This window comes from Adiantum capillus-veneris, chromosome 15, assembly GCF_014529385.1.
Source record: "Adiantum capillus-veneris isolate H3 chromosome 15, ASM1452938v2, whole genome shotgun sequence".
In the NCBI taxonomy this organism is placed as follows: domain Eukaryota; kingdom Viridiplantae; phylum Streptophyta; class Polypodiopsida; order Polypodiales; family Pteridaceae; genus Adiantum; species Adiantum capillus-veneris.
Window position 1 is genome coordinate 56649864 of NC_140945.1, and position 23839 is coordinate 56673702.

Here is a 23839-nt window from a genome sequence, read left to right on the forward strand (position 1 = left end):
ACTGATCGAAACATAATTAATGGCTAAAATCCAACTTGGAACAGATATTAGCACTTAATTGAGCCGGCAATCAAAAGATGTTTCCATTAAACACTTATCTGGAACCCTTGGTACAAATTGGTTGCATACGTCAATGTCAGTATGCATGTTGATTAGAAATCCCCTATTCAGATGACCCAAACCTGATGGAAATAATCCAGAATCTGCCAGATAAACTTCAACCTCCTAATCCCTGCTTGTACACTTCTTCTTCTTCGATGCCTACCTGCCCTTGCAAGAAAAAGAAAACCCCACTTCTCTTTCTCTTCCCCTCGAAAAACTATCCACCTCCATCCATCCAAAAAAACTGCCCTTTAGGGCGGGTCCAACCTCCTCTGATACTAGTCTCCTCTGATACTTCTTTAGTCCCCCCCATCTTTATTTAGCTTCTGCATGGCGTGTGTAATCCTCCCTTTTTTCTGTTTTTGAAATTCAATATCTCTCAACAATTAGGCTTTTGAAATTCAATATCTCTCAACAATTAGGCTTTTGACACATGGCACTTCTCAAGCCCTCATTCTCCCTCTTCTTAGCGCCCTTATTACCTGTCTCTCTCAATTATAAGAGCTCGATACTTTACATATCATAAAGATTATCTTTCACTCAATTTTTTTCCTAACTAATAACCCTCACCCACATGTACGCCTTATCTAGCCTCTGCAACACTGCACCTTGGGGTTTGCCCTACTCTTCTAGTAGCTTCCACCTTAGCCTAAATTCACGGGCACATGTTCAGTATGAGAGAGAGAGAGAGAGAGAGAGAGAGAGAGAGAGAGAGAGAGAGAGAGAGAGAGAGAGAGAGAGAGAGAGAGAGCATGAGAGAGGAGACACAGTCTTGTGTGCTATGGTCAAAGAGATAAGAGAGCACATTTGTAGCAAGAGAGAAAGAGTGAGGGGATGCAAGAGGAGAGATAGAGAGTATGCAACATGTATTTCCCCTACAACTCTTGGAGTCAAAGCCTCATTAGTTATGTCTCTCAAATAAGGGCGTGCAGACAAGAATTGGCACACACAAACATCATTGCTCTATTAGTCTTTGAAGGTGGTTCTCCATATGCTATGGGGAAGAGAGAGAGAGAGAGAGAGAGAGAGAGAGAGAGAGAGAGAATAAAACTATAGACATGGTTCCTAAGTGGCATGCCCCCCTCTGCTTTGTCCTTGATGTTTGAGGATGGGGCTCAAATTGCACCACATAGGACAACATGGGCCCATTGTGTATAAACATTCACTCGGATTTGGTTTGCTCAAAAAATGTTGATCGATGTATGGTACTTGACTCCTACACAACCTTTGTCCTATATGAGTTTTTAGTAAATCCTTTTGGCCTTACTAGCACTCTAACAACTTTTAATTGAGTGATGGATTGAATCTTTTGTTCTTATTGACAATTCAATGGAATAATATTTTGGTCCTCTCACATAGAGAAAGAGCATAATTAACACTTCCAGAATGTCTTCTAGAAATTTCAGCAACATAAACTTCAAGTTAATGCTAAGAAGAGTTATTTTTTCTTAATATAGATTCACTATCTGGGACACAATGTATCCCATAATCAAGTATGCATGGACTCATGAAAGGTTCAAACTATTTTAGATTGGCCACAACCTTGCCACAGTCTACTTTGGTTTATGCTTTCCAAAGTTTCCTTGGCCTCCTCTGTTCCTACTATAGACACTTTATTTACCATTTTACCCATGTTTCTACATCTCTCCACAATCCTACAAAGACAAAGATATCCTTTATATAGGGGTTTAAGCAGAAGGAAGCTTTTGAAAATCTTAAGTACCTTCTCACCCATGGACAAATCCCCATTGTACCTGGTCTTTGAGAAACATTTGGAGTACCTTCTGATGCTTTAGGCAATTGCATTGGTTCAGTTCTTAATCAAGAAGGCCATGCAATAAATTATGAAAATAGATGGCTTTGCATCGCGATGCAAAGCTTCATGCTTCCATCTATGAGAAGGAACTTATGGCAATTATTCATGCTCTCTCAGTTTGGAAAACTACCTTCTTGTGGGAGATGATTTTACAATCAATACAGATCATCAAAGTCTTTGGTATTTTTTCTTCTACCGTAAGTTTTCTAAGAAACAGATGCGATGGGTCAATTTTGTCTCTATGTTCCACTTCCAAATTCTTCACACTTGTGGAAATAAGAATGTAGTTGTAGATGCTCTTTCTCAATGGTCCCAAGTAAATGTTGTAACACACATACATCATCAAGATTTGGAATCTCTACCCAAAATGGATGACAACTCCGCCTTTGGAAACTTTTGGCAATAGTTACAACTTGGTACATAAATTTTCCCAACTCTGTTAAAGATGGTCACCTTTATTTTCATCAAGATCTTTGTGTGGGGTGTCCACTTAGAACAAAGGTGATGGATGAAGCACATGATTCTCCTTACGTAGGAGGACATAGAGGCATAATTTCCACAATATGGCCAACACTACAAGTTGATGAAGAAAAATATGCCAAAGAATGTGTAACATGCCAAAAAGCTAAGTATGATAGCCATAAAACTCTTGGATTACTTCAGCCCTTACTGATACCTTAAGTACCTTGGGAGAGTATTGCCATGGTTTTTATAATGAATTTTCCACGAACTCCGAATGGAAATGATGCAATCTGGAGTACCATAGATAGATTCTCTCTCTCTCTCTCTCTCTCTCTCTCTCTCTCTCTCTCTCTCTCTCTCTCTCTCTCTCTCTCTCTCTCTCTCTCTCTCTCTATTGATCTAGTGAGAGTGGGCGCTTAGACATCACTCTCTATAGCGCGAGTGGACTCTAAGCGCCCACTTGCGCTAGAGAGAGAGAGAGAGAGAGTAGAGGAGAGAGAGAGATTGAGAGAAATAAATAGAGAGAGAGATAGAAAAAAAAGTCTCTCTCATCCTCTCTCTTTCTCTCTCTCTCTCTCATCCTCTCTCTCTCTCTCTCTACTTGAGCTAGTGGAAGAGAGAGAGAGAGAGAGAGAGAGAGAGAGAGAGAGGAATAAAGAGAGAGACTATCTCGAGTAGAGAGAGAGAAAGAGAGAGACAGAGAGACAGAGAGAAGGAGAGAGCTTGAGCTCTTGCAGTGTGTGTGCACATGTGCACACGCACACACACACACACAGAGAGATGGAAAAACACGCGCACACGTGCACACACACACACACACACACACAGATAGAAAAACATGTTCTTCTTCTTCTTCATTAACTCAAGATAAGAGGTCTACAAAAGATAAGGGAGAATACTAATATAAAGGAAAACTAGGACAATGGTCTAGTGTGAACCTCTAGTGAGTGAGGTAAATGGATAATTGTGCGATCACTCCAATAGGTAGACCAACTCGGTGTAGTACATCTATACTTTCACTGGCAAAGATATGCATATCCACCAAAGGAGAGCTAGTGATGATGAATGTTGGCGATAGTCATCTAGATGTTGTACATGTTGAGCTTGACATCTCAACACTCTCCCTCAAGCTCAACGTCATCTCTCGTATGCCTAGCATCACTCAAAATTGTTGTAGCTTCTTCTCTCCAAGGGGCTTCGTGAAGATATTTGTAGCCTAGTCATCCATCGCCACATACTCAAGGTCAATGTAGCATGCTAAGACCCTCTCTTTGATGAAGTGGTAATGCACCTCAATGTGCTTTGTTTAGGAATGAAACATTGGGTTTTGTGCCAGTTGTATGATGTTGAGGTTGTTTTAATAGATGACAATTGGCCTATGTACCTATATTCCAAAGTCTTGAATAGTTATCCCAGCCATGCTACATCACATGGCACCATTGCAACACCCTTGTACTCTACCTCTTACTCAAAAGAGAAACCGTATGTTGCTTCTTGCTGCTCCATGTGATAGAAACACTCCCAAGTGAAAACATGAATCCACTGGTAGATGTACGATTGTATGTGCTATCCACTCAATCCGCATATGTGTAACCATAGAGCTACAAATTCACATCAGCCCTATAAAAGAGTGCATAATCCAAAGTGGTCTCTTGGGAGATTGTATCGATTGACTCATCAATCCCACTATTATGTAGCTCAAGTTTGGATGTGAGATAATCAAGTAAATCTTTTTGTCCATGGTATCATTCTCAAGACCTGCATCATTCCCCAACTTCAAATTTTAATCTAAGGGCATCACAATCGGTTACAATCAGCCATACCATACTTTTGCAACATGTCCAAAGCATATTATCTTTGTGACAACCATACACCCTCTTCTATGCCAAGAAATATTGCAAGTCTCACTAGTCTTTTTGATTTCAAACTCTTGCATAAGTAGAGCATGTACACCCTCTACGTTAGCCACATTATCACCTCCAACAATCAAGTCATCCACGTAGATGCATATTACCACAATTCCTTCCTCATTCTTTTGCACATACAATGAATGATCTACATTTATCTCAAAGACCAATGAAATAAGTAATGCCACAATCCTCTCATACCAAGCTCTAGGTGTTTGCTTCAACCCATACAATGGTTTCTTTAACTTGCATGCAAAGTCACGTAGACTCATATTTGCATAACCTTGTGGCTACTCCATATATACAACTTCATCCAAGTCTCCATTAAAAAAAGCATTCTTTAAATCCATTTGTTTCAACACCCACCCTAAAGCTGCAACCACTACAATAAACACAAGAATGGTACCATCTTAGCTATGGGATGTCTCCTCATAATCAATCCCATAAGTATATGCATAACCTTTGGCCACAAGCTTGGCCTTATACTTGCTCACACAGTGCCATCAACATTATGTTTTATTTTTAAAACCCACTTACATCCAATTTTGTTCTTTCCCTTTGGTAATGGCACCAGCTCCCATGTTCCATTTGCATCAAGGACAGCCATCCCTTCATCCAAAGCTTGCCACCATTTTTCATCTTTAACAACATCTTGAAAGCATGTGGTTCTACCTTCTTCATAATCTTTGCCTTACATGCATAATGACAAGCCATATAGCTATTATAAGTCAATATCTACACAATATTTCTTACTCTTTTAGACTTGCATGGTCTAGGATCACTTCTAGCTGCCTTGTTCCCTGGTTGCATCCTTCTTGCACCCGAAGTCTTCATAAACGGTATGCCAAACTCCTCATCTAAATTCTGCTCAAAAACACTGCTATCACCATCATCATGACTAGCACTAAACTTTGGCGGATTAGGGGCATCATCAACCTTTTCCTTCCCCTTTCTTCATACATTGAAGAGTAAGTAGGACTCACTCTTTCATGTAATATGCCACTCCATGGCTTCTCACCATGACCTACAGAAGGTGACCCTTGTGTCCCACTCAAAACTCGCAATTGTGCATCTTTATTATTTTCTGCCAAATTCTCTGTTACATCAACCCATAATTCATCTTTCACATCAGCATAACAACTTTCCATTTCATAAAAAACAACACCTTTTCTCGCCCTCACTTTACCTATGACAGGATTGTAACACTTGAACCCTTTTTGCTCAAGGGAATAACTAATAAACACACATTTTTGTCTTTTGGGTCAAGCTTACTTCTTAATTTATCCATCACATGCACATAAGCAATGTATCCAAACACTTTAAAACCTGATATATATATAATTTTTTACCACAAAACTTCTCTTCAAGTGTCATATCATGTACTATAGTAGTAGGGGTCTTGTTCATAATGTAAACACCTATAGCGATAGCCTCATCCAAATAACAATGAGGCATGTTCTTTTCATTCATCAACATTCAAGAAACTTCTACGATGTGCCTATTTTTTGGCTCAACAACACCTTTTTTGTGAAATATACCTGCATGAAAATTGCCTTTGAATTTCATGCTTTATGGAAAACCATTGAATTCATGGGAGAAATATTGTCCTCCTCCATCAGACCTTAGGCTCTTTACATGTTTTTGTGCCCTTTTTTTAACCATAATCTTGAAGTTTTAAAAGTTCATAAATGGCTCACTTTTTTGCTTCATGAAATATACCCATATCCTTCTTGTATGGTCATTAAAAAAAATCACATAGTATCTACATCCACCCATAGATGCAGACTTTGTCGGATCCCATACATTTGTATGCACTAAACCTAATTGATTTTTGCTTACATGCTTATCATGAAGAAAGGATGCTTTTTCCTCCTTTGCAAACTAACAAGATTCATAAAAATCCTCCATTTCAATGTTGACAAGCCTAAAACCATCTCTTTAGTTTGCATTGTCTTCAACATCTACAAATTTACATGATCGATATGTTTGTGCCAAATCTCAACATATACAACAACTTGGCCTGCACCTTGTGCAAACATGGCAGCATTCACCTTGGGCACATTTACATCCAACTACCCGCTTTCTTTCCTTGTGCAACCAACCTTTCATTCTTCTTATGCTCTTTGACAAAGAGACCATTAGAGTTAAACTTGACCTGCAAGATCTTCTCAACTATCTACCCCAATAGAAACCAAATTCTTCGTGACGTTGGAATGCAGTTACTGTACATCAGCCGGGTACTTTACTTTACCATCAATCATAGACAATGATACATTTCTTGCATGCATAATGGGATGCACGTTATGCATGCACAATATCATCCCCAGTCTCTACATAACTAGGACTTTGCAAATTTTACCTTTCCTTAAACCACTCACCATGATTGGTCATGTAATTTTATGCACGGGAATCCAAATACCATACATTATCACTAGTTTTTTCCACATTTATAGATATGGTATTTAGCATGTGTTGCACCACAAATAGCCTCTCAAACCCACCTTTATTCTTGCTAGTGGTTGCTTAATTATTTTGTTGCCTCTTGTTTGGACATTCACGTTCAAAGTGACCATGTCATCCACGAACCAGTTTTAAATTGTTTGTATTTTGAACCCAAACCTCGTAGACAAACTTCCATTATATCATCATCGTTAACTATAGCACCAATTGATGCAAGTGACTCACATATATTCTTTATCTTCAATGAGTAGTCATTGATAGGTAGGTTTTTCTTGTGCACTATATTCAGCTCAGTCTTCAACTATAGCTTCCTAGACTTTGTGTTGTTCACATCCAACGACAATAAGGTGTCCCAAGCCTCCTTAGGCGTGTCAGCATCTTGTATGTGCCCAATCATAGTGTCTTGGACACTCACAAAAAGCCAATACATGAATCTTAAAAAATTTTCATTTGTAAAACACTTGCACCTTCCTCTGCTAATAGTGGTGCTGTCTCATGCTCTCTGTCAATGTACTCCTAGTAACCTTTACCCATAAGGAAATTGTCATGTTGAACTTTTAGGCACGGAAGTTGGTCTTGTCCAGCTTCTCACTGATAATCTGGTTAAGAATATCATTGTTGGACGACATGTCTCCAACCCCTCACCAAGTCTTTCAGCAGCCTGCTAAAAATGTTCAATTACCACCTATACCCACAATATGTGTATGTAGACCTGTTTCACAATACCAAACAGTATCTGTGAACACTACAACCAAACTAAAGTTTTGTGTACCTCCAAAAGGTAGATCTACAAATCTCAAACTTTAGTGTTTTTGCATGCGAGCACACTCTAACTCCAACACAGGGTCAAAACGGGCTCAAAAAGGAAATCACGGCTGCACAACCTCAATCCAAAGAACTAAATAGAACCCTGCGATGCACAATCTCTAAAATGAAGCTCCTCAATTGGAGATTGTTTGATGATGGCTCTTGGGAATCTCGAGGCCGCTTTCTCTGCTGCTCTTGCTTGCTACTCCAAGTTCCTCAGACACAAGCAAGATCTGATGCCATGTTAAGGTTGAGAGAAAAGGAGAGAGTTGGAGCTCTTGCAAGCACATGTGCGCGTGCGCGCGCGCACACACACACACACACACACGCATATGCACATAGATGTAGGGAAAAACTATTCTTCTTCTTCTTCACTAACTCAAGATAGGAGGTCTACAAAACATGCGGGAAAATAACAACATAAACGAAAACTAATACAATGGTTTAGTGTGAATTGCTATTGAGTGAGGTGAATGGATAAGTGTGCCATCACTTCGATAGTAGACCAACTCGATGTAGTACAACTATAGTATTACTAGCAAAGATGTGTGTATCCACCAATGATGATGATTATCCGTGATAGTCATCTAGGAGTTGTACATGTTGAGCTTGACATCTCAAAGAGAGAGAGAGAGAGAGAGAGAGAGAGGGGGAAAAAATAGAGAGAGTCAAAGAGATGTCTCCCAATAATCAATATGGATGCATCATCCATGACAAAATGGATTTAAAAAATTAGCAATTCCTCGATTCAAGACTAAGCCAAAGGACATGGACAATTGATGGCAACTACCAGTGTTCTAATTTACACACACACACACACACACACAAACACATGAGCCGTCTTTCTAGCACAAACCTTCTTCATGTTTCATTTTAGTGACTTCCACACTTGAATCTATATATTAGTGAAAATTGGCAATGTATGTAGAATTGAAGAGTGAAGCAAGTCAAACGGAACATGTTGTTTGTAATGTGGTGGTATATATGTATATTCAATTAGTATGTACCTTAATTATGACAAAACAAGTGTTAGCACATATTTGGTCTATATGGTCTATATGACATTTTATTAATTAGTTAGTTCCATAGATTCTAGATTCTGTTCCACTCTAAGGCAAAACCACGGACAAACGTGCTCTCCCCTTGCAGGAGGTTGGACACGCCACATTGAGGAGACTCTTGCCTGAACCAATCCTCCCCCCTCGCGAGGACCTTGATCATTTTCCCTTGCAACAGGCAAGGGAACGGAGCTCACATCTCTTCGCATTCATCTCGCGCTGGAGGGCATCTTTGGCCATTTCAGGGAAGCCCCTACGTTCTCCTAGATGCACCTTCAATCGCACAAACTGCAGGTCTCGGTTTGTCAACTACCTCCCATGCATTGCATGTACCAGCGTTGCAACACCCTGCCCATAATGTACTCCGCTGCAAGGCGATCATTGTCCTCTGCGACGCAGCCAGACAAAGCATCAGGCTAAACCGCTTGGGTGACTCGTGACCTGCAGCCCGATCAATTGAAAAAAACGCGTGCCTCCCCCCCCCCCCCGTCACACTCGTGTCAGCCTGGCCTTGGGCGACACCTGCCAAAAAAAAAAATCCACCTCTGCTACTACTGCAACGCCGCCATCTCTCTCCATCTGCAAAACAACACTTAGTCTTTTGCCTCTATTCGCAAAATACCCCTCAAATTTCAAAAATTCCCCAAAACCCCCCCCCCCCCCCCCCCCCCCCCAAAAAAAAAAATTTCTTGGCATAAATTCCCTAAAAGTCCTTCAAATTTTCCAGAATTCCCCCAGTTACGAGATGAAATTTCTTCAATGCAAGATGATTAAACTAGAATTCGAGCTGGCTATGCAGCCTTTGGAAATGGATTGCTAATTAACCACTCAAAAACGGATCTCAATTGAATAAAGATCAGAAAATCTTCAACAATCCAACCATCCTTTCCTTAAATTTGCCAAGATGAAATTTCAAAAAATCAAGCTAGCTTTTTTAGGCCAAGGACTCAAAAACGGATCTCGATTGTCAAAAGATTAGAAAATAGATACATGGGTATCTTGGCAATTTTTGAAATTTGAGGGGTATTTTGAGAATTTCCAGAGATTACATGGATATTTTGGTGATTCTCTCTAATGAAGAGGCCAGCTGGAAAGCAAAAAGAGAGATAATAGAGACACTTTCCCTTTTTCAATTAGATGAACCTGAGCATCTCCTCTGATTCCTAAAACAGAAATAAAAAAAAAGATTGTAGGGACACTATGAATCGTTAGTAAACACCTTTTTTGTTGTGAGAGTAAATTTCTCCAAAAATAAAACTTTTTGTAGGTCTTCACAAGAAGAGTGATTTTGGAGATGAATTGCTTCATTATTTTTAGACATAATTTCCTTTTATGCAATGGTAACTGGTGACAAATTACATGCTGAGCACTCAAAAACGAATCTCAATTGTCAAAAACGAATGAAGATTAGAAAATCTTGAACAATCCAACCAAAATAGAAACAAGGGTATTATGGGAATTTCCTCAAATTAGAGGGGTATTTTGATAATTTTCCCTTTTTTTTTACCTTCACAGTATAGGAGGAATACAAAGGCACCTCTCTGAGCTCTCTCCTAACAATATTCCATATTTTTTTCATACAGCTACCATGTTGCACAAGCATATGAGTATGAAAGTATGATTTAAGTATGTTTCATAATGATTATCCCAAACATATGTGAACTTTTTTTCCAGCTATAAAATAATGTACTGTGGTAGTCAAAAATGATAGAGGCATACATGATATCACAGTGAGCTTGAAAGATACTCTCGAAAAATGTAAGAAGTGACATATTACAAAAAAAAATTAAGCTCCACCAAAGGAATCTCTAAGTATGGTTAGATTTTACATACAGTATCCAAACATGATTGCATATGAGTATAAAAACACACAAGTAGGTGAAAATTTGTGTCGTATTCTTTTTTCTTTTTTTGGCAAGGTTTTTTGTTGGGGGTTTGGTGCCGGGGGGGGGGATTCACTATGGAAAACTTATCGCACCACATAAGTGCAGGGGAGGGGTTTTTTTTACAAGTTACATAAGGTATAAGTTAGTGGTATGCCCCCAGTAATTTATCACCCAATATTAAAAATAAGGGAGGGGGTATCGTATTATTGGGGGAGGGGGGATGTGACCCGGGTTGGTTACTTAAAATGATTGGTCACCGGTGTGCACTAGAACTCGGATGAATTTTGGGGAAGTTTTTTATCAAGTCACACATCAAATTTTGCATCAAGCCGGTCATAGATAAGGGTTGATATGGAGCAAGTCAAGGGTTGATTTACACCAACTTTGGATGGGACAGAATTGGACAAGTAGCTAGAGTGCAAGCTGATCGAACACATGGTTTGAAATTCAAACTAGGACACATTGAGGGTACATCTAGTTATCAACAGAAGTAGTTCCTTAGTACGTTTCTAGTCACTATGCTACACACTCTTTGACTAGTTTTACTCAATTAGATCACGTGAGACCTAAATTTTACATGTAAGATAGGGGTGTGATTGTTTTCTTCATTGATTGTCATATAAGCATAGAAAGGAGGGTCATATTCCATAATATGAGTCGTACATAGGGGTTTTATCAAAGTTGTCCGCTCGCAGTTGGCGTCCATTTTGTATATAGAGTGAATCCCCGGGGGGGGGGGGGGGGCAATGCACCTTCTTAAAACTGTAGTGTGTTTGTTTTGCTCAATAGGAGAGGTATTTTAGTTTAATAGTTTGAGAGATAAACAAAAATATACTAGCAACAAGGTTCTCTATAGCAAAATTTCCTTTTAGTAGTTCTCTCTCCAATGGAGAGAGTTATTTTGAATTAGATACATCCAAAATATCATGCTCAATAGGAGCCATGGATACCAAATCCAAAAACAAATTACAAAGATACCAGAAAGCTTACATACCAAAACCATAGCAACAGACACAATGCACATAGGCTAATCAAGGAGCCACCCTCGATGAGAAGAACCATTAGAGAAATCCAAAGACCATCATATTTGTGATCAAGCGGCATAACGAGGGGAGTCCAAGCACTCCATCATCGGGTACAAAGGAGCCTTCACCCAAAAAATCTTTGACTTCAAGCACAAGATCATATTCATCCCAAAGCTATAGAAGAAGGTTGCATGCTGCTACGAGGAGCCATGGCCCATTGGCGGGCCCCACACGCTACCACAAAACCACCTGAGCCTGCCACACAACAAGACACTCCATATAGATAGTGCAAATTGCCTCTATATAGGAACTTATACATAGCCAAATGATCAGTTACTAGTAGTAATTATGGCCAGCAACTATAGCAATGCATAGCTGGTCAAAATCCAATACATACACATATAAATAGGACCCACTACTTTCATTTTGGGGCTCTATCATTCCATCAGGCTATCTCTAGTCAATCATTTGTCTAATCCTTTGTATTTGTTGAGCTGCTACTCTAATTATAACGAAGCTCTGTTGTAATCCAACACTCAATGCCCAATTTGTACTTTTGCTTCATTATTTGAATACATCAAGTTGCAGTTTCTCGTGTCCAACACCTAACTTTGTTTTTTCCGTTTAATTCATTATCCGGTTTCCTTATGTTCATTTGAAGTTTAAATATATTGTCCTATTCAATCCGATTTGACATATGACTTTGAAACCTCCAACTTGGAATAGTTGTTAGAGTGTCCTGATCATTCCATTTTGGCAATCATGGTGGTGAGCGTAAGCTCTTGACAGGAACCACTCTCCTAGGAAGCCGAGTTCTAATGATGGACCTCAATCTCAAAATGAGGGAATGGATGTCAACCTTGGAAGGAGAGGCACTAAGGACTTGGGGACTCTCTACATTCAGCTCAGTCTAGGAGAAGGAATTCAAAGAGGAATGAAAGATGCTCTCATTTGCATGTGCCTCAAAATTTGGACTTGAAGGGAAAAATCAGACTGATATCAATGATGGTAGTAGGCATAGCAAAAAAGAAATGTCACATAGGAAACCAAATCAAAGAAATGAACCTAAAACTATGACTAAAACGGATGATCACTATAATGACAGATGGGATGGTGATAGGAACCATTACAACAAAAACAAGCATAGGAAAAAAAAGTATGATCACAAAGAAAAACCCAGGCATAGAGAGTGAGAGTCGGATTACCACACATCTAGACATGGGGAAAGATCAAGTGACCTAAAGATTGCCTTTCCAACATTCAAGAGTGGAAGGAAGGCGGATCCAAATGTGCACATACACGCTTTTGAAAAATATGGGGACCTGAAAGATATTGATGAAGATGATGGAATCTAAAGGATGCGGCCAAGATGTGATATTACAATTATCCAACATGCCAACTTCATACCTATACCAAGTTGAAGAAGGCATTTCTTCTACAATATATTGAGAAATGTTGGAGATGAAGACATACTCTACAAGATGGACACGGTTAAGCTAGGCAAGTTGTTAGTGAGAATTTATGTGGAGAGATCAAGGAGACCATGAAACAATAGAATGAACCTGCTTCAGAGAAGAGGATGCATGCTTGGTTTTTCAATGGATTCAAAATTCAAAGACTTAGAGAGCAAGATGTACCAACACCGACTAGGAAGTTTAATGATCTTGTACAAAGAGCTCTAAAATTGGTACAGTAGACTAAGAAGGAAAAGGGCCATAAGGGGAGAAGAAATTTGTGTGATAGCAAATCATTGATTGAGGAGTCTAGTTCAAGTTCCAACACTAGCTCATCTTTTGGAAGCAATTCAGAGGATCAATAAAATACTAAGAGAAGTGATGTCAAAGCAAATATTGGAGATGTCAAAAACCAAACCAATAATGGAAAGGTGGAGACCTAGTGTACAAAAAGTAAGTCAAAAGAACACAAGTGCGACGAATTTTTCCAGTGTACTTATTGAAAATCATTTAGACATCTATGAAATAATTGTAAGATTAGAATGCACCATTTCAAAGAAGACATAGATGTATCTATGATCGCACTAACAAACCTAGAACCAACAAAGCAAGAGGTTATGTCCAAGAGCTGGGAGAGTGGGGCAATTGCCATCAATATGCCTGGAAGAGTTGAATATCTGAATTTTGCAAGTTGGAATGAATGAAGAGCTAGATTAATTTTAGATGCAACACATGTGGCAAGCATGGACATTTTGTAGATCAATGCCTAGAGAATGCTAAAATTTTCAAAGAAAAAATGGTAGACCTAGTTCTGATGCATGTGATCACTAAGAGTTCTAGGGTTGTCATTGAGGACTTACCAGATGAGCCGATGGACCAAAAAAACCAAGCTGAAGAGGCTCAGAGGTGGGAGAAGCAAAGATCCACTTGGAGGGCCAAGGAGGTAGATGAATGGTAGTAGAGGAATTTGCTAGCCAAGATCATGGAAGATCTAAAAAGGAAGATGCTAGAGAAGCCTGAATGCTCAGAGGCGAGACCTATCCAAAGAGTTTTGCAAAAAGCACTAGAGGTTCTGAAGAGGGAACTCCTAGAGAGTGAATATGGTAAGGTGGATGTTGGAAAGAAATCTAAAAAACCAGTGAAGGGCTTAGAGGAGCACCTAGGAGAATATGCTTGACAAGGACAAACCTGACCAAGGATGATAAAACACATATGGGGATGGAAAATGTTCAGAAGAAACGATCCAGTTACTCATAAAAGGATTATAAGCTAGAAGATGCAAGAGGCCACCAGAAGAGGCATGGCACTAAGAGGAAAACTATCTAGAGGGGAGATCCTTGAGTTTAGACAATAGCTCTGGGAATAAACAAGACCAAATCTATGTAAAGGTTTTTGAAAGAATTCAAAATCTTACTATTGAGCTAGGTGATATCAGATGAATCCTACTAGAGACTGCTAAGTTCATTAGAAAGCAAAGGAAGAATTAATTAGATGCAATGGTGGTGGATCTATTTCTCATCTGTTTGAAATTAAAGATGATGAAGTGCTAGTCATCCGGATTGATTATAAGATTAGGAAACAATGGGAGCCATTGTCGGGAGTTATATTGTATGGAGGTGTTGGTGGGAACATACTTAAGGATCATGTTAGATAGAGGCTTGAGATTCAAGAAATGAAACTAGCTCCCTTCAGAATTTGAATGGAAAATGAGAGGGTAGTCTAGGCTAGTAGCTTAGTTGAAAACATGTAGATCAGTAGCATTTGAGAAATTTGAAACTAGCCTTCTGATTAGATGTTCAAGGAGCCTACAATATGCTATTGGGAAGACAGTAGTGTGAGATCCCCAAGCCCAACCCGCCAATACCAAGATCAGGATGGGATCCTTGACAGGTCTCTAGGTCTGATAAAAATCAGAGTCTCTAAACAAGAAAAAATCCAAGAAATAGACCTTTACCATTGACAATGGCTTGGGTCTGTAGCCCCAGAAGAAGACCTAGTCCTGTCTCGCAGCAAAAACGGGACAATATATTAAAAGTCCAAAAACTATTTCGGTCCTATAACTTCCACAAGTTGGATTAAGGTATTCTCAACCAACGCTTTTTTCCCCCTAACATATGTGAGGGCACAACCGCTGGTGAAGTCCTCTTCCAATTGAAGAAGTTTACTAAATATTTTTAGTGTGTGGAAATGGATAGTTACCTGACTAATCAGGTCCACCTGTCCATGCTTGGCAACCTTAGTCAATCCCCACTTACCACCCTGCACTCACACATGATTCTTTTATTTTCTAATTACTATCACATTGTTTTAACATTTAAAATAATAGTTTCTCTTAACTTTTCATCAGAGTGATTCCTTCAATCAAGTATTAAAGATAGTATTGAAAAGCATTCTTTTAGCGAACAAACATCTTTAAACTTAAGACAGAGTACGGTCAATCAAAACATTGTCCATAATAACCATGACCCGTACTCTTCTTGTCTCAAGACCACCTAAGGGTGGAAAAACGACACCCATTCCTTATCCACAATCCGGAGTGGATAAACCCCCACCCAAGGTTTCGGGTGCCCATACACCAAACCAATTGCCCATACAATCATGCGGCTCCCCTAGGATAAAAACGGTATCCTAACTTATGTAGAAACATCAAGACATGACATGGAGTAGAAACTCATCGTTCATGGGGGTAACCGACTTATCCGTGGCTGGAAAGCCATCATTATCATCAATTTATACCAAAGAGTCGGAGGTGTCTTGAGACAAGCTGTCTTAAGGATGATCAATCATATCTTTTCGAATTCAATCAGTTTTAACCCAAACCATTAGGAAAAATCTGGACTCTCCATGGGCCTTGTAAGAATCCCTAATTTCAAGGAAGCCTGTCAAGATTAAGGGGAACAAAGGCTTTGAATGGGGCTATTTTAGTAGGGTCTCCTCCATCTTTGACCCCTAAAAAGGTAGGGGGAAGGGGGCGTGGGGAGGGGTAAACCATTTGAAAAGTAGGGAGGTAGGGGGTCTTCTCTCTCTAGTTTTTTGGCCAACTCGTAAGTGGCCTCTTAACTCTCCCATGCCACCTAATCAAATCGGTGGGTCAAAGAGGTTAAAAAAGTGACTTTTTTCAAAAACTTTCAAATAAACTCTATTTCCCCTAAAAAGTGGCCCCAACATATATATATATATATATATATATATATATATATATATATATATATATATATATATATATATATATATATATATATATATATATATATATATATATATATATATATAAAGCTAAATTACTCATAATTCAGCATTTTTTGACTCCCTCCAAAACTTTTAAGAAATTCCCCCCAAAATTGACCACCTTCCCTCCTAATCTAAGCTCCTCTCCTACACCCATCCCCCTTGCACATGCACCTGCTGCTGCTGCTGCACCTAAACACCCATCTCTCCATCCTTCAAGCTCCATCTCTCCATCCTACAAGCTCCATCTCTCCATCCTTCAAGCTCCATCTCTCCATCCTACTATGCCTCTTGACGACGTGACCAATGTCCCAGCAAGCTCTTCATGCGGTAGGTCTCCAGGGCTTTTCTTGCGCCTACCTCAAGAGTATGTTCTGACAAAGAATACATGCTTGGGTACATTACCTTCAGCCAACAAACGCCGCGCTCAAGGGGAGAAGAATGTGGATCTCTGGACAGAGGGATTCTTGTACCCAAAGGATCCTTCTCTCAATGTCCATCTGCCTTTTACAAACATTCCATCACTGTTGCAATATGTTGGAAATGGAGAGCAAGGTTTGTTGGGCTACTGCAAGATCCTCAACAGACACGAGATTGCTCGGTCTGAGATCTACTTGCGTCATTAGCAGTTGCTGAATGGGAGTTCTCGCAATCTTCAAGATCAGATGCAAACAGCTACTAGTGCGCTCGAGGAAGCAAAGAGCACCATCGCAACCAAGGAAAATGAAATTAAAAAACTTGAGAATACTCTCTCACACATGAAGAGTACTGCCATGGGAGGTAGGGTGAGGAAAAAGGAGTTGTCCGAAATTCAGACTCTTGCACCACGTGGTGGGGCAAGAAAACGAAAGGGTGACAGCTCGAGGTAAGATGTTCTGCCCCTCATGTTGTTTAAGTCTAGTACCTCTCATCATTGTTGTTTTGGGTAGTAGGAACTTCGTCCAAGAAACGTGCAGCGGCGAGAATGCGTCAGCTCGGGCACCTTTACTTCTTTCTTGTTTCAACAAAGAGGACTTTATTGGGATGCTTGATGCTCCAGAGGCAAAAAACTTGAAAGATGCAATCCCTAAGAGAGTTCTTAGTGATTTTTCTAATATTGTCACTGACCTAGATGTTCAGGATATTTGTGATGTTGTTGGGATTAGTACGAAGGGCTATCAAGCAATACATCAAGTGTTAAAAGATGCATTAAGAAGTCGAGGAGTCACGGAAAACCTATTCCCACTTCCTCACAGAGTGAAGATTGCCAAGAGGGTGTCAAATGAAGATGTTGTTCACCGATTAGGGAACTACTTGTATATTGAAGACACGATGCCTCTTCAGCCGCTCCATAGCAAATCGCAAGGAAGGAAGGGCTGCGGGAAGGGAAGCGGTGCTGTTTCTAACAGTGTGTTGCAGACCGAAGGCTTTGTTTACACCAAATTCAACAATATCTTTGTGGAATTGATACGATTGCAGAAGTCCATGGCTATTTTCTACAATTTGAGTGATGCAGGTTAGTTTAGGATTGCCTACATGCTCTATGATATTTTATAACATGCATTCTGAGGCTTTATATTGTTGGCAGTTCTTGAAGGAAAGCTTGTGTTTGTGCTGAAGTTGGATGAGTGTGTAATTGTAAAAGGGAGAAAGTTGGAGAGATGAGCATCACGCTTATGAATGAAGCCCTAGCTTATGCCAAGAAATCTTGCAGTTCGAGTGAAGCGACAAAGCCCTCTTTTAATGTGAAATCAGAGAAGGCTATATGGTGGCTTGGTGCAATTGAAGTTCCGAAAGAGACACATGAAGTCCTTGCATGGATTTTTAGTAGAATCCCATGGGTCACAGAGGTCATTAAAGCTCAAATAAATGGTGAGAAGCTCATGGTTCCAGGGCATGGGGAGTTTGATGTTGAATGGCATTTAGGTGCTGATCTAAAGACCATAAAGTGCATGCTTGGATGCAAACAAGGTGCAAATTCTTTACTTCCTTGCCCATTCTGTGTGAAAGGGCACAAGACAAGTCGAGCAACTCAAGTGGAAGGTCGGGACGAAGATAATGATGATCATATAAATAGGGAGTGGCAAACTTTGGTTCTTTCATGTGATATGCTAGAGGTGCCCAATAGGGATAGCAAAGATCCTGGGTGGAACCCCATAATTCCCTTCTCCCTCAACAATGTTCACTTTTGTACATTGCATGCGTTTATGCGAATATTTGATAGGATGCTAAAGCATCACATTGATTATGCTTTCACAATGAATCCCCTTCAATGGTCAAAAGAATCCTTGCAGGGGGTGGAGACGCTCCTTAATGAGATTGGATGTCACCGATCAAGGGTGAACATTGTAGCAAGACTTGTAGGGAGAAGACATATGAGGTGGCACAAAAGGTTTCCATGAATGGAGCCAAGGCATGTTGATTTTTCAAGAAGATGTCAAAGTCTCCAATGCAGGTACCCAAGGCAAGTGTCGATGTGGCAAGTGACAAGCGGTGGGAGTTGTGGAAAGATTTGTGTTCATGCACGACGGACAAAGATCCCAATGTGGAGGTTGCTAACCAACGCAAGCTAGTATGGTCATCCTTTCAAAAGGTTGTGCAATTGATGAATCTTTCAAGCACCACCGTTGAGCAGCGAGAGGAGTTCAAGAAGGTGCTTTATGAGTTCACAAAGGCCGCTAAGGACGGATGGTCTGAAAGCAAGATTACACACTACATGGTTTGTTTTAACGGACTTAATACATATGCAATGTTTGAAAATGCAACTTTTCTATTGGCTTTTCTCCTTTTTGGTTGTTTTAGCACATTCTCTATGCACATGGTGCATACTTCATGGACCGCTATGGTTCGCTTGATATATGGAGTACACAAGGCATGGAGAAGTCCCACTATCGAGCAAAAGGAGTCTACTGCAAGAATACTCGACATGGTGGTGGAGGTTCACACTCCAACTACCTCCAAGAGATGTTTAACTGGTTTTTTAGGCACACCTTTGAGAGAATTCGCACTATTGAGAAAGCAAGAGATTCGATGTTAGCAAAGCAGTTACGCAAGGCCTCCCATACCCGGGGGGTTTACTATATTTAAGACCACTATATCATGTGCGTTCAGGCTCTTTTTCTAAAATCCCTATTCTGTGAACTTTGAAGGAAATATAATGAACCCTTTTCTTTTAAATTCTGTAAAGTTTTTTGAGATTTGTAAAAAACATATCCTTATGTAAATTTATTTTTGTAAGTTTTAAGGGATTTAAATACCCTTCTGTTGAACTCACGTGATAGGTTACATACTATGTAAGGTGCACCCCCCGGGCTCCCGTACTGCAACATCCGAGAAGTAGAAACGCTCGCGAGCGTCCCTGGGCCATGAGGCTTGGTGTGCAACTAAGTATCAAAAAGGCAACGTTTGGGTGTCGCGTCAGCCGTCCGCATGATTCAGGTTTACTTGTTAAATTCAATTGGTTTATTTGAGTTTTTCACTTAATTGGCCGTATAGTGTGAAAGGGCCCAAATCCCAAAAAACCCTATTTAAAGGTTTAAGGCGCTCATTTTGTCATTTTTCATACTAGGTGCTACCATGGCAAGAACAAAACCAACGGCAAGGATTTCATATCCAAAGGGCCCGAATGGCCAACAAGTCCAAGCTACAGCAACAGAAGCTGGAACTTCACAAGCTCAAGGTGAGGTCCACACAAAAGAAGCTGGAGCTTCAAATCAACATGGTCAGTCCTCTACAGCAGCAAAAGAGAGAAGGAATCATCGCCTTGTTGTCTATTCATCGGGCTCCAATCATTCTGAGGGCAACACGGCGGATGAGAGCGACCAAGGCAAAGAAACAAACAACCAAAAGCAGCCGTCAGAAGGCTCCGAAGAGACGCAAATGGATGAAGATCCCCCATGGGTTGGCGTCAAAATTCAAACTTATGCCGCTCACATGTCTACTAGGAGTAAGACACTTCCTAAAGGGAGTGGACCCACACCATCACATCTGCTCGATAGTGAAGAGTACGAATCAGATGGAGAGTGGGTGGAATCGGATTATGAGGTGTTGGAGGTGCATTTGTGGCCGAAAAAGAGAAAGAGCATTGTCTACAAGAAGAGGAAGCAAGCTGCCCCAACTCGTGCAACAAATGCACCTCCCTGTCGACCCCAGAAGGTGCGAAAGCGCAGCTGTGCTTTTGCGGAGATTCACCACTATCAGAAGTGCACCGAGCTCTTGATTCGGAGGGCCCCTTTTGCAAGGCTTTTCAGGGAGTTTTTGCAAATGTACAACACTCAGTTTCGGATGGGCGTCGTGGCCATAGAGACAGTCCAAGAGGCAGCAGAGCAATATCTAACTATCATATTCGAGGATGTGAACCTATGTGCCATCCATGCAAAGCGTGTAACGAGTATGCCCAAGGATATGCAGCTTGCTCGCCGTTTGCGCTATGAGCAATAGCTTGTAATTAGTCATCAAACCTTTTTTGTATTTACGGAACTTTCAAGATTGGGAAGAATTTGGATATAAGCGTCTTTTGATTGTACACCCCACTCTTTGTGCATTGTATTGCTTTAATTGTGTACCATGCGATGTAGCACTGGTCCATGTTTTGTCTACCTTCTTTTGTATGTATGTAGCTTTTAATCTTGGCATTGTGAAAACTTGCCTACGTTAAGCACCTTGGCTAAGTGGGTCATGCACTTCCTGATGCATCCATGCTATGTGAAGCATTGAAGCAAGGGAAACATCACTAATGCATTGAAAAAGTTTCTGGAAAGCGTTGGAAAGGGCTTGGAATGCCCCCAAAGTGGCTGCCACAAGGGTGCGCATTTGGTGCTTCCAAAGGCAGATGGATGGACAAAATGCACGCCCTTGTGGCAGCCATTCTAAGGGCATTCCAAGCCCTTTCCAAGGCTTTTCAGAAACTTTTACCAAGCAATAGGGATATTTCCCTTGCTTCAATGCTTCACATAGCATGGATGCATCAAGAAGTGCATGCCCCACTTAGTCCATGTAGCATAGAAGTTTTGAAGCATGGTTCTCTCTTGTGTTTGGGTTTTGCAACTGTAAAGTATCTGGGTATTCTCCAAAATGGGCTTGAGATGCTCCAAAATGGGCTGCCACAAGGGCGCGCATTTGCCCCTTCCATATGCTGATGGAAGACCCAAATGCGCGCCCTTGTGGAAGCCCATTTTGGGGCCTCCCAAGCCCTTTAGTAGGCATATCAATAACTTTGGAAGCCAAACATATAACAAAGTAGGCATATCAATAATTTTGGTGCTTCTCATACACATTGTAAGCCAAACATATAACAAATTCAAAAGCTTGCAAGTAAGAGAGAGTCATAGACACCAAAAAGTAGATTCATTAAGGAAACCAACTCTTTACATGATATCCGGCTTTTGCTTTAGGATCTTTCGAATTACAATTTTTTGGCGCTTGGCCTTTTGGGGTGGCTCCCTGTTAAGCAAAGTGGTTGTGATTTCTTGGGTGTCATTAACCCCTACAGGTTGGTTCATGCCGACATGGGCGATGAGGCGCCCACGAAAGTTGACACCGAAAGTGGATATTGCAAAATCTTTCTTTACAAGCACTACAAGGTTGGCCGATTGCCCAAGGGTTGTTATGCACAACACCTTGGAGAGTGAACGGAGGTCAAAAATGTTGTAGCGTCCATTGGGGGAGTAGTCGGCATGCAAAAACACCACAACACCGGTTGGAAGTGTGCCAAGGTAGTGAGCAAGTGCCGCTTGAGGTTCGAACGGAGTCCTACTCCCCCTGGCCATTGCGTCCAGGCGTCAACCTCCAAAACATCCTGCAAAACATGGGTTTTGTTAGAAATATGGCAAAAAATTATGTTATAACATTAACAAAATCATTTGTAACAATCAAATTTAAGTGACCATCTATACCTCTTGTCTACAATCCTCCTCATCAGCATCCGGGTGCAAGTAAAGATCCACACTTGACTTCCCCTTTGGATCAAGCAAAACAGGTGTTGTAGCAGGTGATGGTGAATCCACTCTTGCGTGTTTAGCCAAACACACGGCTTGCACGGCCACAAACTCCTCCTCAGAGACCTTGGCCTGCTAGGCCGCTGCCACCTCAGCTTGTGCGATCGCCACTGTGTCCGCCAAAGTATTCTCCATGGGCAGTAGGAGATCATCGTCATGGGAGGTGGTGGTATCAACCTCAAACTTGCCATGGGAATCAAGGATAGCAAAACACTCATCCATGCGAATCTCAAAGGATTTCTCCAGATCATGCAAAAACACAAACTCCTTCCCACCCACCACAATGGAGGAGAAACGGGTAATGTCTACCTCAGGGATGGCATCCCGAGTGCTGGTTCCTTCTGGCTGCCCCGAGGACAAACCGACAGATGGAGAGGCCTCCAAGAGGCCTTGAATCCCTACAGGGTAGGTCAAGGGAAGCGTCCTCTCCTCTGCGGATGTGTCAATGGCCGCGGGCTTGGGGTCCTTCACATCAGCCAGTACCCCGCCGATCTGCAAGTGTGGTAGCACTACGTCAGGGCTTGCTGGGCACTCGTGAAGGAGGAAGATCATTATTGCTGAGTGCGCGCATGCGTGTCCGGAGTGTGTGCAAGAGAGGGGAAGAAGAGAAATGGGGAAGGGGAAGATACACAGGCAGCCACTGTGTGGGTTAGTGGAGAAGAAAGAGAAGAAGCCAACTCTTCCTCTTTCTCTCCCTATATTGAATAGGGGAAATTAAAGTGTACAAGGGTGGTTTCCCACAGCCACCTAGCCTACACCCCAACAACCTCCCACTTGAAGGTCATGGTGGCCAATAGTGGCATTAGTATAGTTAGTCTATACAAAATTGATGAATCATTGCCAAGGCTTCATCCTACACCCATAAGTTCTATACAATGTGTAAATCGCTCCGAGGCTAGGCTCTTTGTGAGAGCATCTGCGGGGTTGTCGTCAGTGTGAACCTTGACAAGCTCGATACGCTTGCCAGCCAATGCATCTCATATGACATGGTATCTGACCTCTATGTGTTTCGACTTTGAGTGCACCACTGGATTCTTTGCCAAAGCAATGGCACTCTGACTATCACAATGTAGTACTGGAACCTCGTGAATGCCCAAATCTCCCACTAGATGAGCCAACCATATGGCTTCCTTGCTGGCGTCAGACGCAGCAACATATTCTGCCTCAGTGGTAGATGAAGACGTACAATCTTGGAGACACGATCTTCAAGAGGTAGCTGCTCCAGCAAACATGAATACATAGCCAGATGTGGATCTTCTACGATCCACGCAACCCGCATAATCCGCATCCGTGTAACCTACAATAGATGCATCACTGTTTTCGAAGCGTAAACACTTGCTAGCTGTACCTTTCAAATATCTGAGGATTTTCTTCACTGCTTCCCAATGCTTCTTGCCAGGGTTTTCCATGTACCTACTAACCACTCCCACTGCATGTGCAATGTTTGGTCTTGTGGCTACCATAGCGTACATCAAACTGCCAACTGCTGAATAATATGGTACTTTCACCATTTCCTCTTTCTCAGCCACTGTCTTGGGAGAGTCTTCCTTGCTAAGTTTGGAGTATGCTTGCATTGGGGTAGAGTGCGCGCGTGCGTGTACGGAGTGTGTGCAAGAGAGGGGAAGAAGAGAAATGGGGAAGGGGAAGATACACAGGCAG

The 23839-nt window shown here is 41.2% G+C and overlaps 1 pseudogene; it reads right to left on the reverse strand.

Annotated features, from left to right (window-relative positions):
- Window positions 1-21550: 21550 nt before the first annotated feature.
- Window positions 21551-23420, reverse strand: LOC147440719 (uncharacterized; annotated as a pseudogene).
- Between the last annotated feature and the right edge of the window lie 419 nt (window positions 23421-23839).